The 13,683-nt window shown below is 44.0% G+C and overlaps 1 long non-coding RNA gene across 4 annotated transcripts in view; it reads left to right on the top strand.

Moving 5' to 3' along the window:
* LOC148223865 (uncharacterized) overlaps positions 1-13,000 on the top strand; it is a 32,459-nt gene extending 19,459 nt beyond the window's left edge. For all 4 annotated transcript variants that reach the window (XR_015803001.1, XR_015803003.1, XR_015803002.1 and 1 more), the window contains 5 exons: positions 642-6,491; positions 8,318-8,640; positions 10,199-10,263; positions 11,016-11,150; positions 12,183-13,000. This is a non-coding gene — a long non-coding RNA (uncharacterized LOC148223865). The remainder of the gene's footprint in view (positions 1-641; positions 6,492-8,317; positions 8,641-10,198; positions 10,264-11,015; positions 11,151-12,182) is intronic.
* The last annotated feature ends 683 nt before the right edge of the window (positions 13,001-13,683 follow it).

The raw sequence follows: 13,683 nt of genomic DNA, 5'->3' as shown, positions 1-13,683 counted from the left end.
ATCTTTGATGTTGCAGTCAAAGGAACACATGCCAAATGTTTTGCTCTTTTCAGTTCATCCTCTGGTTGTTTGTTGTTATTTTACCAGTTCATCCTCTGCTTGTTTGTTATTTATATTTCAGGCGCGACAACAAGCAGCTGATTAACTCATTAGGCACAAGCATCAAAGCACAGGGTGAGAGCACAAAATCTGCTCCTGCATCCTCCAGCTGCTCCCCACAGCTTGGGGGGTTCTGCAGGGCCTGACCAAGGTACAAACACCATCTCAGTTACTCATGGACAGCAGTGTGCCCTGTCTCTCTCAAGCCCTTTCTCAAGCTGTCCCCACACTGAGGCACTGAGGACAGTGGCTGTCCCAGAGCATCTCAGGCTCTGTCCAAGGGGACAGCCCAAGCTCCAGATTATGAGTTCATCATCCAGCAGGTAGAGGTATCCCCACAGCAGGGGAAGTCCCCCGTGGGGATCCACAGTCATGGGACAGTAGGGGAAAGTGGTTCATGGTGATGCTCTAGGCTGAAAGGCCACTTGGTGGACAGGTAAAACAGAGAGCACATATACAGATTTTGAAGGCTGCTCCTAGCTATCAAACTCACCAGAGCTGCAAGAGCAACTGAAACTGATAATGCTGACTTTCTCTTTCAGGTTCAGCTCAGGTAAAATTATGCTCAAGGCAGTAGTTCATACCTGGTGCTGCTGCCTTGGGTTGAAGGCTTCCCAGGGTGTTTTCTCCCCTAAGTGATGTGCTCTGCAGCAGTGTGGCTGTCACCCAGCCTTGAAAAGATGAGCGATGCCCCAGATCTCGCTGGTGGAGGGTAAGGTGATCTGTCTGTTATCTGTGCACACCTGCAGCCCTTCAGAAGCAGAGGATTAACAAATAGGTTGTTGCAGTCATACTTAAATCTTGCAGACCCAACTACCTGTCTATGCAAGCCCTACAGATGTGGCACAGGAACACAGCAAGCCCACGGCCTCCCAGGAACCTTCCTGTACAGGAGACATCCCAGAGATCATCAGCAGGTTCCTATCAGGTACCCGGTGTGTCTCTTTTTTCACACCTCCTTTCACTCCTGCCTTGAGATCACGGCCTCCTGCCCACCCTACACCTCCAACACACATCTCTGTTTTCACCCCACCAGTTTCTGCCTCCTATTTTTTTCTACCCCTTGACCAAGTGCCTTGAGCCCAGGTGTGTGAAGTAAATGGACCAAGCTGGCTCTGTCCAGGGGCCTCACCAATTCTAATTCTGGCTTTAAAGCCTCCTAAAACTTCTATCACCCATGAGGTGTTCGGTACCCATCCACAACATTGGTGGTTCACCTGACCACCTTGACCTCCTCCTCTAAGGGGATCACCACAGTCCCATGGGGCTTGAATGCAGTCTAACACCATCTTGCAGCTACACACACAGGAGGAGAACAGTCAGTATCTATTGGCAATACTGAGTTCAGGTCCATTATGCATGGCACTGCCACAAAGGGAGATCAGATTTTGCACCCGCAGAGCTAAGAAAAGAGCTCATAGATCAGGTTCACCTAGAGCACAAGTCTTTGCAAGGAGGCTGCTCACACTGGCAGCACTGTGGGATCAAAGCTGATCCTGGAAAACTCATCAGAAAGTTGATGGATCTGTAACATAACCAATGGCAACATGAAGGAGAGGAGCCGGGCAGGATTAAAGTATTTTTACATGGCTCAATCTCCAGAATCCCAGCCCTGGAAGTGGTGCCACTGCTGAACTCCCAGTTCTCCAGTGATCCCCTCTCTCTTGGAGCCCAACCAATCTGTGATTCATTTTGAACTGAGCAAAAAAATCAAAAGCTGAGGCCCTTTGTTTTGCACATTTGCCACACAAGCAGGCCTGTTTGCAAAGACCAGTGTGCCCTTGCACACCCACCATGGGCTCTGTTAGCACCTGAAACCATCTCCTGACAGGATGCTCCAGGGAAGCAGGAGTAAGGAGGCATAATCCCAAGATGAAGTCATGCGAGGAAATGGTTATGTTTTTTTCCTTTTACATAAGGAGCTGCCACAGTGCTGCTGAGAAATAGATATCCAACAGCCAGCCGCAGGCTGACAGATACATGTTTAAATAATGTCTTTATTCCAGTTCAGCTGAAAAAATAATTATTGAATTTGGGTCTCAAGCCAAGAAGTACCTTTCTATCTGAAAGCTCATTGATTAAAACAACTTGTGCTTGGGTTCTAAGAGGGGCACTACATAACTCCTCACACAGAGTATTAAAATAATATCTGTATTTGGGAGGACAGAGGAATTTAGAGTGACCTCAGTGTTTCTTGAGATTTGAAGAATTTCACCCAGCCTAGAGAAGCTTCTACTTTTAGACTCAGGGATTTCTGCTAGAACAGGAAGTTTCTCTGCATTGTTACCCAGCAAAACGAGCTCTGGATTATATTTAGCTCCATTCATTCAGCACAATGAAAAGTAAGACTCCAGCCAATTTCCTTAAGCAAGTTTATTAATAAGCACTAGTTGTTTGGTGGCTGGTCATTTCTAGGTGGCTAGGAGACATGACATGCAGCAAAACCTCCCTCCCTCTTCTGAACTAAGTTCCTAGTGAATTAGACAACTTAAAGCATTTTATAACCTGTGCTGGGTACCTGTGCAAGCCTGAACATTGTTCCAGGTAGAGCTTCCAGTCCTGCCCTGGTCACTCTTGCTTGGCTCATGCTTTGCTGGAGCTTTGTCAAGGGCAGTTGAACAGCTTTTAAGCTTGAGCTGAATAACCTTTCAGGGGCTCTTGACTACAGGCTTGAGTCAGCTGTGTGTGAGACCACCATTGCTGCAGCTGCTGAGCTGGAGGAAGCCACGCTCACCACAGGTACAGCAGCCACAACAAAGTCTGCCAGCACATGGGAGCCTGTGCTGCAGCCACACACAGGTCAGGAGCTTGGGTCAGCCAGTGGCCTGCCCATAAATCCGGGCTTCATCCATTGCTTTCTGTGTATCTGAACACAAGTTGCTGGGGGCGTGTCCTACTGAGGGCTAGAAAACAACTTGAGGTGGTTTTAAACTTGACAAACTTCATGACCCTAAACTTTTCATCTATATTGTTTGCTCTCTCTCAGTCTCAAAGTATCTGTCGTGTGTTTAGGGTAGGCTGAGCTCCAATTATCTCCTGCCTGTGCTCAATTTAGCTGATGTGACTTAAAGTTCGGGCTTGCCCTAAAGGAGTGAGGTCTGTACCACTCACCCCCATTTGCAGTCATCAAAGGGAGAAGTCTGGAGCTGAGTGTCCCTGTAACATTTCCAGTGGTGGGATATACTTCCCTTGAGGTCTCAAGCAAAATTCAGGCTATATGGTGCCCTGGCTTTGCTTGGTCAGGAAAAACTAGTAGCTTTCTTCTCCTGTGGGTGCTGATGGAGGAAAGGGTGGAGGTGATCTCTGTGCTTCTGCAAAAGCAAAATACAGCAATCTGTGGCCATCCTCTCTCGGTCTAGAGCCGTAGTAGGACGCCTTCATAGGCTATGGGTGCAAGGGCTGAGAGGACCCAGGAAGCAGCATGTGTCAACCACAAACCATCGCTGTTGGGGGTCAAATACAGAGGAAGGAGCATTGCTGATCTAACTTCTCCCTACAGACTGCAGATATCCATGTACAAGAAAAAAAAATTCTGGTATTCTGGAGCTCAAATACCAGTCCTGGGAGGGTGGTGGTCAGCATGGCTATGGGTCCTTTACTGGAGCAGCTGGGGCAGTTGTTCCCTCAGTGCTTACCTTGCCTCTCTCAGTGCCCATCATGTCAGCAGCCATGGTACTGAGAATTCCCAAAGCTCAGCAGTTTGCACTTTTCTGCCTACAAACTCTGGCATCACTGCAAAGCATTTGTTTCAGCCCAATCTGGAAGATTTCAGCCAAAAAGAATGCAAATGGACTTAACTTTTCCTAAGGACAGTAGAGACTTTGTGCCATCAGAGCATGGCATCTTCAAAACAGGTACAAAGGAGGTAGGTAAGGTCACTTAAGCCAGCTAAACCTATATTAGCAAGTTATAAAAGTAATAAAATGTTAAACCACAGAATTTCTTCAAATTCTAGCCATTTTTATGAGTATGGTTGGCAGTGCTCTGTTATTCCTGCCAAGCACTCAATTAGCACTTGAGTTAATAAGATGTTTTAATGGCTGTTAAATTAATCTCTGACATTAAACAGAAATCTCTGAAATTAAACTCTGACACTGCTTTCCAGTGTTTTCCAAAGGAAAGATATTCTTTCAAACCAGTTCCTATGTTATCGTTGCCACTAATTATTTGTGTTATTCTCTTTACTACGCTTATTTGATTTCATTTGAAATTAGATGCAGCGATAGGGGATGTGATTTGGTATTTTTCTCAAATGGGCTGAATAGGGGTGGATTAGAGCTTCAGAGCTCTGAGAAGAATGAGTCTTCATAAGCATTTGTTCAAATAGAAATCACAGAGCCTTTTTTAGGACCGTCACAGCCCCTTTGATTTGCTCTTCATCAGTGTTCTTGTGAGTTTATTCACAGAAAGCTTTGCCAAAAAATTCAAGTATTGCTAAGAGAGATTAAAACATGCACAAGCCCAGGAATACCTATAAAAATGTTTGGGTTGACCTGTGCCATGACTGGGTTTTTGGTTTTTTTTAGTGGTCTGACAGTGATTCAGGCACGAAAACACCCAATATTTTGGGGGTTAGCTCATCAGCCACTTAAAACAGCTAATGTACTATAAATAGAAGGACAACATCAAGTAAAAGCAATAGGCATTATATCCCAAAACCCCTAGAGATTTAGAATTGTTTCATCCTGAAAAAGTGAAAGAACAAAAAAACCCACAATCTGTAGGCAGTTGACAGCTCTGCCCTGGCTGGAGCACTTGGAATGATGTTCTCCCAACCCAGCTGGGAGTGGGATTGGTGTGTGGTTGGGTTTCGTAGGTCTTGGTATGTGATATCTCTCCCTGACTTCGTTCAAACTGATGCTTCTGCTGTGAGTGGAATAGCCTAGGGCTGGAGCTGTGCTGAGAGAAATGAAATGCTTTCATAAAATTATGTCATGTGCTGAATGTGCCAGCCTGTCGTGTAATAATAGCTAAAACTTTCTGTAATTAAAACAAGTAGCTGGTTATGGTGTCTGACTATGATCAAAGCTCTTTTGTCTGCTTTGGCAGTTGGCACATGTGAAAGATTTTGGCTTACATGGAAAATACTGTTGTGGTTTTTCTCTTAGTTTTAAATGGCAAGACACATACATCTTGGATTATCCCTAAACTGAAAGAAAACAGTAACGGGAAACACCAGAATGTGCATGACGTAAAAGGTCTGCGATTTCTGGCAGAAGCAGCTCCTGCACCCAGCCATGGTGCCTTCAGAATGCTTGACCCATTGCTGTGATGAAAATGGTCAAAAAATGTCATTTTATATTTCTGCAGAGATGGGAACAGAGCTCTTGAGAACATTCCCAAATATCCTGCACTGTCTTTCAAAATAGGAGTTGCTTTTGCATAACAAATATTTGTCTGAATTGTGACAAACCAGTTGTCTCCCATTCAGGGATTTTTTTCATTACTTGATTGTAATTGTTTTGAGACGTTTTATGGATAAAAATTACCTTTCAGTTCATGAGAGAAACCATCATTATTTTTCCATATTCATGTCTGGTATTTGTATTATAAAAGAACAGCCTTGATGAGTAAATGTTAACTGGTTTTGCTCTCCAATTCCTCTTCATCTTGAAAAAAAATAAACCCAACCAAATGAATCCAGAATTCCTTTTGCTTCTCTGAAAATATCTACTACTGCTTAGAAAGTCTCTGGGAGGATAAATATGAAGTAGTTTTACAAAAAAAGAACCAGATGTGAACTGATTGGTTGAGGAACCTCAGCCAGTAATAGAATGTTTTAAGTATTATATTAAGCAACAAAACATCATCTGAGGGATGTGTCCAGCCGAGTATTTCTGAGCATCTGGATTTCTTCATCTCTTCTACTGAAGTTCTGAGGTAGGTTTGGTGAAGATTTGCTTCTCCCACATCATGAATGTGATTGTATCTTTTTGTGTTTCCTGTAGTTTCAAATTCTGTCCCATGAACACAGTGGGCCAAAGATGAATATTTCCCCAAATTCAACTGTGTTTGATGTGGATTGTCTTCTTATCTTGGTCATGGCTGAAATAATTGGTTCTACCTTCTAGTGTCACTGCAAGCAAGTGTGCCTAAACCCTGCTGCTTCTGACCTGAGATTTTTCCACCTTTGCTGCTTCTCAGAAGTGACAGGAAATCTTCACTACTTTTTATTTGAATATTTGGCCAATAAACTGATTTTCAGTCATCTTGGGCCACCTCTGCTTCAGAGGGCAGGACTTCACTGTGAAGGCTCAGAGTCTACCTCTTCAGGCTGTGTGGTCTTTGGAGCAGCTCACACTCCATGGTGCTTTTGGACCAGACTGCAGTGCATGCAGGACCCACTATTACCTGGAGGTTTAGCCAGCTACTGCCGAATCCTGCTGACCTCTGTAAGGATATGCAGCAGTTTGTATCTTGGTCATGTCCTGTGTCAGACTGCACCTTCTCTGCTTGTAATCTTGGTTCCATGTAGTGCTGTCTACAGAATGACCCATTTTCATCTCCTCTTGGGTGTGAGACAGCTGTTTTTCTGGTATATGATGAGGAGATGCTTCATAAGCATAGAGAGCCACCAGGATGATCATGTGAGCTTTTTCAGTAGCACAAGATCTGTGGTCAGTACAGAAACGAACCTTCAGCTCAAACATGCTGAACCACAGCACCATGCAGGCTGCAGGCAAAGGTGTCACTAACATATCCAGGGATGTTGCCTCCAGGTGACTACAGATAATATTACCATCATGTGCAATCACAGGCAATGTGCTGTGACATTCCCTCATCCCTGACTGGAAGCTGTTGACCTATGGAGCTTTCCTATTAGATTAATTTATTCACAGCTCACCTTCAGTGAATGCTTTTAATTGACAACCTGACTGATACACCTCTCACAGAAGATGAACACTGACATCTTGTAGACTGGTTTTGTTTTTGAACTGCAGACATTTAGAAAGAAACATATTTACTGCAGATGTCAATGCAGAAGATTCGAGCCTGCTGTCCTCAAAAAGGACATGTCAAAGGCTATGGCTGGACCTGTTTTTGCTCCCATGCTTGGTCTGATTGTCTGAATGTGGCCACCTTGGTCCTATTACCAAACCTGAGCTTGTTTCTAAGAGCTCTGTGGAATGCCACATCCCTTTGCTGCTTTTCCTGTGCAGAGCTCTGGATCCAAGCTTGTCCCCAGCTCTCTCCCACACCAACCAGCTCTCGCTGTTAGGACATGCTTATTCCCTTCTGCAAAGGAACTTTTCACCAGGAGCAGGCAGCAACAAGAAACATCTACCTGGCCCAATGCACTTGACTTTCAGTTGGTGATATCACATGCTAAGGGTGAAAGACTTTGGTTTCTGCTGTAGCTCAGTCAGGGTCCATGTGCAGCCTCAGATGGATGGAGCATTGGTATTTTTACATTCCTCCACCTGGGATCTCATAAATGGTGATGGAGATTATCCCTTTTTCTCTATTATAGGCAAGAAGGAGTGTTCCCTCACCAAAATTCCCATCATACTGGGCGTTTGTCTACTCATTGTGTGAATGTGCCTGTTGAGTGTTCACATACCTCTAACCTTGTTTACCATAACCAGCCTCTTTTTGCATACATCAGGCTTCTGTGGAGTTCTCTTGAGTCCTCAGGGATTCATTCCAGTTAATGATAAAACAAAAGATCTGCATTGCTGCTATTGTAGCTTCAAGTGTTTCTCAATACTGTATTGTCTCACAGTAGGACATGGTTAAGTAGGATGGGAACTGTATTTCAAAATGGGCATGAGAAAACTAGATGTAATTTGCATGGCTGCCCAAGGTACAGTAATCCACTGTGCAGTTTGTCACTTTCTCAAGCTGAGAAACTCTAGAAGAGAAAAGTTCCCAGAAATCCAAAAGCTAAAACAATATTGCTATTTTACACTGTTTAAATTCTTATATAGAGTCAGGGTTACACAGTTTTAGTGGGCAGGACTAGGGAGATGTTCTCTTCTGTGATGGTAACTGGATTTTTTCAGACACTACTTTCTATATTGATTCATATTTTTCTTGCTGGAATACAGCATATATACTTTTTTCATTGGTGTTTGCATATGTGTGTAAATGTAGCATCTGTGAGTACATACATATATGTTTATATGTACATACACACACAAGCCCTGGGGGACCTGCCTATGTCTGCACAAATTCTATTTGAACTTTAAAGATTTCTTATATTAACTTTAACTTTCAGGGCTGATTAATGGCAGCAGAGGAATTATCTCAGCTGTAACTCAAGTCATCAAGAACCATCAACACTGTGCTTAGAGCTCTTGGTGTTTCATACAACATTTCTACTTCAAAAGAAAAGAACAGAAAACTCCAAAACTGAAAGACATAAAGAGACAAGATCCTACTGCAGAAGGCATAGATGGCACTCCAAAACTGAAAAAAAACCCCTCTTTCTAGAACTAAAAGATTGTCTGGAGATTGGTGGGACACAGCTATGTGCTGTTTCTTGAAGAACACTGACCAAAATATCAAAGGACTCAAGAAGCACTAAAGGCTCCAGAAATGGTAAGACATTCAGGTATTTATTGCCTTTCAGAGAGGTTTTTATTATTTTCTGGACTTTCAGAGTATGAAACAAAGGTGATTGTAGGACATTCCTCTGCAAAACCTTCGTGTACATTGATCCACCCCACGAGTTCTCAGGAGGGTGAAACTGGAAGAATCTGATCTTGGAAAGGACATTGGCTCAGCTAGAGCTGCTGGGAACATCCACAGTCTGAGTTTAGAGGGACCAGCAGTAAAAGACAAAGGATTTCTGAAACGAGTTTAAACAAAACCAGATGTACAACACTGGAGGAATATATATTTAAATAAAAGCTTAATCTTTAAACCTCAAGAGCATACTCTCCTGGCAGTCAGTGAGCTGAATGCAATATAAAACCCCCTGGTAATACAAGAAACATGAACAATGCCTGCAGGGAGGGATCCTGAAGTGTTTTGCAAGTGTAAATAGATACAGAGAAGACTAATAATTATCAGTTTGCCATGAACTAGGGTCTCATCCTCTGGATGAGAAGAATGGAGTAGGTTTCCCACTTGAACATGAAGTACTGCTGGTTTAATATTCCCTTCCTTCTGGGCATGAATAGTTTGGGAATCTTCTACCAGCTTTTTCAGTAAATCCTTCCTCTACTACTATGTAATTCAATCTCTTCTCCTCCTTGGCTGAGCACGGTCCTACTTGCCTGCAAAATCACTGAGTCTTCAGGGTGGCTCAGCAGGCATTGGTTATATTTCAGGGATTTATCTTTTAAAATTTTTGATCAAAATACTTGTACTTTGTCCTAATAATGGACAAATGATGGGTCTGTGGCACAAGTATCTGTAATGAACGTGGTAGCAAATGCTAAGCAGGTGCTGTGGTCTGTGATAGCTCCTTACAGAAAAAGCAGAGTAAGGAGGATTGGCTGTGTCCTTCCACCTCTGCCTTCCACAGCAGCTGCACTGTGGCATCTCTCCAACTCCTGGCAAAACAACTCCCACCCGGACAATTGTGAATATGTTTCATGTGGTTGGAGAGCACTGGAGAGACAGGCCAGAAATTCAGCCTATTAAGCTAAACCCAACAAATAGGAAATTATCTGCATATAAATATAGTTTATGCTTTTCTACTTGAAAGGAAATCCCCTTATCAGCCCAGTCTCTGTTGAAAACAACTATGGACACTGTGGGCTGAGCCAAAAGCCCTTGCTGAGAGGAATGGGTGGCCTGCCCTGGCAACTGAATCCATAGCTTTATAGCCCTTTGGGGAAGCAGTTTTCCCATATTTTGTAAAATAAGTTGTCAGAGAGAGCTGTTGAAGGGCAAAGTGGAGCATGGAAATAGCACATGGCTGTTCTGCTCAGCCTGATACTGGAACTGATGCAAAAGCAGGGAAGGAGATGTGAGCTTGAAACAGATTTTTTTGGTTAAATGCCATTTTCCCCCCTTTTAAGTAGACTGCTGTCCTGCTGCCACTGAAATCAATGAAAATGTTGCTATTAAATTTCAAGAAAGTAAGAATCATTGCAGACTTCCTTGTTGTCTGAATCTTCTCAGTCCTTTCTCTGTTCTTCCTTTATAGGTATTTTTGATTTAAAACACTCTGGGTCAAACTCATGAAGTCCTATACAGCTGAAGACTATGCAGGTACAGGTGGGATGAAGCATTTTATTTATTAAAAAACCCAAACTAAACAAAACCAAACTGAAGTTCCCTGCTGCAATAGTACAAAGCTATCTTAAAAATGAAAACAAACAACAAAACCTCTGAAACCACCCCAAGGAGTACAGGATGGCATGAAGCCCTGCTTCAGTGCCCAGAAATTCATCACAGCCACATACAGTAGTTCTCCGTGTATTCATCAGGAATACAGCAACCTCTGAAAATTATACTGAGTTTCTGCCAGGGAAAAAACATTTTTCCATGTTATCTGGTGGCCAGAAAAGTGGGGGTTTTAGCCCAGAAGTGCAATGATGTGGCTGATAGCAGATAATTTGGCAGCACACACTAGTGGTCTCTATGCATGTCTCATACAGGGTTTGGAATGTAAATTTTGTCTGCAGCCAGCCTGATCCAAAGCGTGGGAACAGCAAGTGGCACCTTTCACTCCTGGAGCTGTTCTGCACTGCTGAGCCACCTCCTCCTCCTCGCCGAGGCTGTGCTCTCTGCAGGCTGCACGGGCTAAGGGCAGGACTTGCTGCTCCCAGAGTGCCCACCAGCCCTGTCAGGGCAGTTTGTACAAGCAGCTGTGGTGAGTTCCTCCGTTTTTCTGGGATGACTCTTAATCTTCATAGTGATCCCAAAGATCCTAAGCTGGAGCAGTGCAGGAGGGAAGGAGCAGCGACTAAATGGGACTGTAAGAAAAAATGAGCTGATAGCACGTTCAAAATTCCTTTTAGCCTACGGTGGAGTTATGAGCAGCACCTAATGGAGCCTTTCACAAGAACGGGATCTGGTTCCAAGCTTCCCAGGGGATTCCATTGGGAGCCACGGCCCAACAGCACCACCTGCCTCAGGCAAGGACCTGCCTCTTGGTAAGAACGAGGTTTGCATGGCATTCTCAGCATCCCTTTCAAATCCTCTGGTCTGCAAAAAGCGCTGCTCTCCCATCTCTGTCCTGCCCCAACAATCAGAATTTGTTTTTCCCAGTTGAAGCGGGGAGCATCCCACCGCATGAGCCCAAAGAAACAATTTTTATATATCTGTTTTCTACTGAAACAGCATCATCTTCCTGATGGCGTGGGGTCAGTTAAAGTTCTCAAGCTGTGCTGGGGAGGTTTTCTCCACAAAAGCGGGGGTGTTAACCATGGTGGCATGGCACAGCTCCAGCTCCGCTCGCACCACTCGGCTCTCCCGCTGCTCTGGCAGCCGGGGCAGCGCACCCCGCACTGTTTAAACAGCTGCCTCGATTCATCTGGGAGGTGGCTGCCCTTCAGTCCTGGGAGAAGAACTCATCTTCTGGGTAGTTTGCATAACAATTACCATTTGTCAGCTGAGATCTGCCTGGTGAAAGATCACTATTTACAAGTAGGCGGTGAGTCTTTGGAGGCTGCAATACTTCTTGAACCACAAAAAAAAAAAACAAACAAACCTAAGCTGAGAGTGGGGAGCCTGAAGGTGGGCTGATTTCACACGGCAGGTTTAAGGAAGAGTTCCTTTTGCATTCAGCTCAGAGGTAGAAAAGCAGAGCTGCCGTGAAAGGGGGGATTCTTTAGCTCTTACAGATTTCATTCAGTTGTTCCAATGAAATAAATACATCCGCCTTAAACAATTGAAAGAGGTATTTACTGCCTGTGGTTTAACAACTGTACTAAGTCAAAGGGACCAGTCAACTAGAGCCTTATAATTCTTTTCTAAAGAGAGGATGAGAGAAAAGAATGAGACGACAATGCAGTATTTATAATAAAGATGAAATGAGTGGAACTCAATGGCGCCAGCAGCCCTGGAGCTCCTGCTGCTTGGGCTAATGCATTTTGCATTAGCACGTCTGGATATCTGGCACTGGAAGGTCCTGCAAATGCTTTTACAAAATAGCAGCATTCTTACAGCGGCAGCATTTCTTCCAGGCACCACCACTGACGGATGCAGCTGGATGGGCAGCCGCTGCAGCTGGGTGAATCAGCAGGAAGTTTTCAGGTGACTGAGACCTGTTTTCCACTTGCCTTCCCGCAGCCAGCTTGCTTTTTTACCTGCTCACTTCACGTTGCCAAGTGGTTGCACCGTGACTCCCTGATGGAACACTTGCTTGAGCTGGGGTGGGTGTAAGGGCAGCTGTCCCTGCCTGGCAGCTGGGGGCTCACAAAGGCAGAATCCCTGACTTCTCAAGTTATACTGAGGGGCTACTGGGCACACAGACATCATGTTGAACATACAAAATTACATTTGTAAGTAGGTTTGCTCTGCATAGGCTAAATAAATAACATCTGTGTTACAAGAACCCCCATGTGGTCTCTATTCCATACTACTCCATTACTCCATCAGCTAATCTTGTATTTGCCTTGGAAGCAATCAAAATCCTCAAAGGAATTAATAGCCAGCAACTGCAGATCACTCGAGCAATTTATTTTTCATTCTTTCCCCCAACAGACTGGAGAGATACGTGTCTCTCTTCTTCATGAAACCTGGATTTGAAAAGCTCTACATTGCCTCATCTTCTCATAGCCTTGCAGAACAACAGTATTAGCAGTAATGAGCAAAGCACAGCAGCACCTCAGGACAAACTCTGGGACAAGTGGAAAGACCACCTGGGTGTAATTTTGTAAGAAGCAGATAGCAAATGGTACCTTCTTTTTATAACTATTATGTTAGGATAAATTCAACACTTCAGGGTTTTCTTTAGGTTTTTGACATATACAAATGATTTGTTGTTCTAAGAAATAAGTGATACCAGAATGTATTCAATAATACTTAAAATATGGACCTTGGCTGTTTGTTTTTCTTTTCTGTCTAAGCCTCTCTTACATGAGCTTACCTCTGCACAGAAGCAGCACAGAAGTCTGTGGGGAAAAGAAAAATGGTGCTAGAGGCTGCCAAAAAGTGTGGGAACAAGTCAATGATGAATGAGGAAGGTAGAAGGAAATGAATTTATGAAGCTGTTGTCCTGATTTCTCTATGCTTGAATCCAGCTAAGAACAGGACTTATTTCCAAAAATACAGCTACTCTCAGCCTCTGATCCCCAAGTACTGGAGCAGCAGGTCTGGGGTAGCAGCTATGAGCTCTGGCACCTTGATCCCAACACCAAACCTTGTGTTCCTGGACAAATTACTTCTGACTTTACCTTTCAGCAACATCTTTTGTTTTCAGTAGCACGTGTTAGTGTTGAACTGTACAAAATCTGCTCTTAATATCTTGACCTCCTATATGGGAAGTACTTCTGAGGGTCATGGGATGTTCAGTTACCATAGTACAATGCCTAGAACTTGTCTGGCAGTGGCAAGTCCAAGCCAGACTGTTTTTCACTGCCAACCTGCTCACTCACCATGGTGACTTCAGCCAAACTGGAGGGTAGAAAGAAACCAACACCTTTGTTTTAAGACAACCCTGGTTAGAGTATCTTGCAATGAGTT

This window comes from Sturnus vulgaris, chromosome 4 (genome assembly GCF_052056855.1).
Source record: "Sturnus vulgaris isolate bStuVul1 chromosome 4, bStuVul1.hap1, whole genome shotgun sequence".
NCBI lineage: Eukaryota > Metazoa > Chordata > Aves > Passeriformes > Sturnidae > Sturnus > Sturnus vulgaris.
The sequence above is the reverse complement of the archived record's forward strand: the minus strand, read 5'-3'. Positions and strand labels throughout refer to the sequence as shown.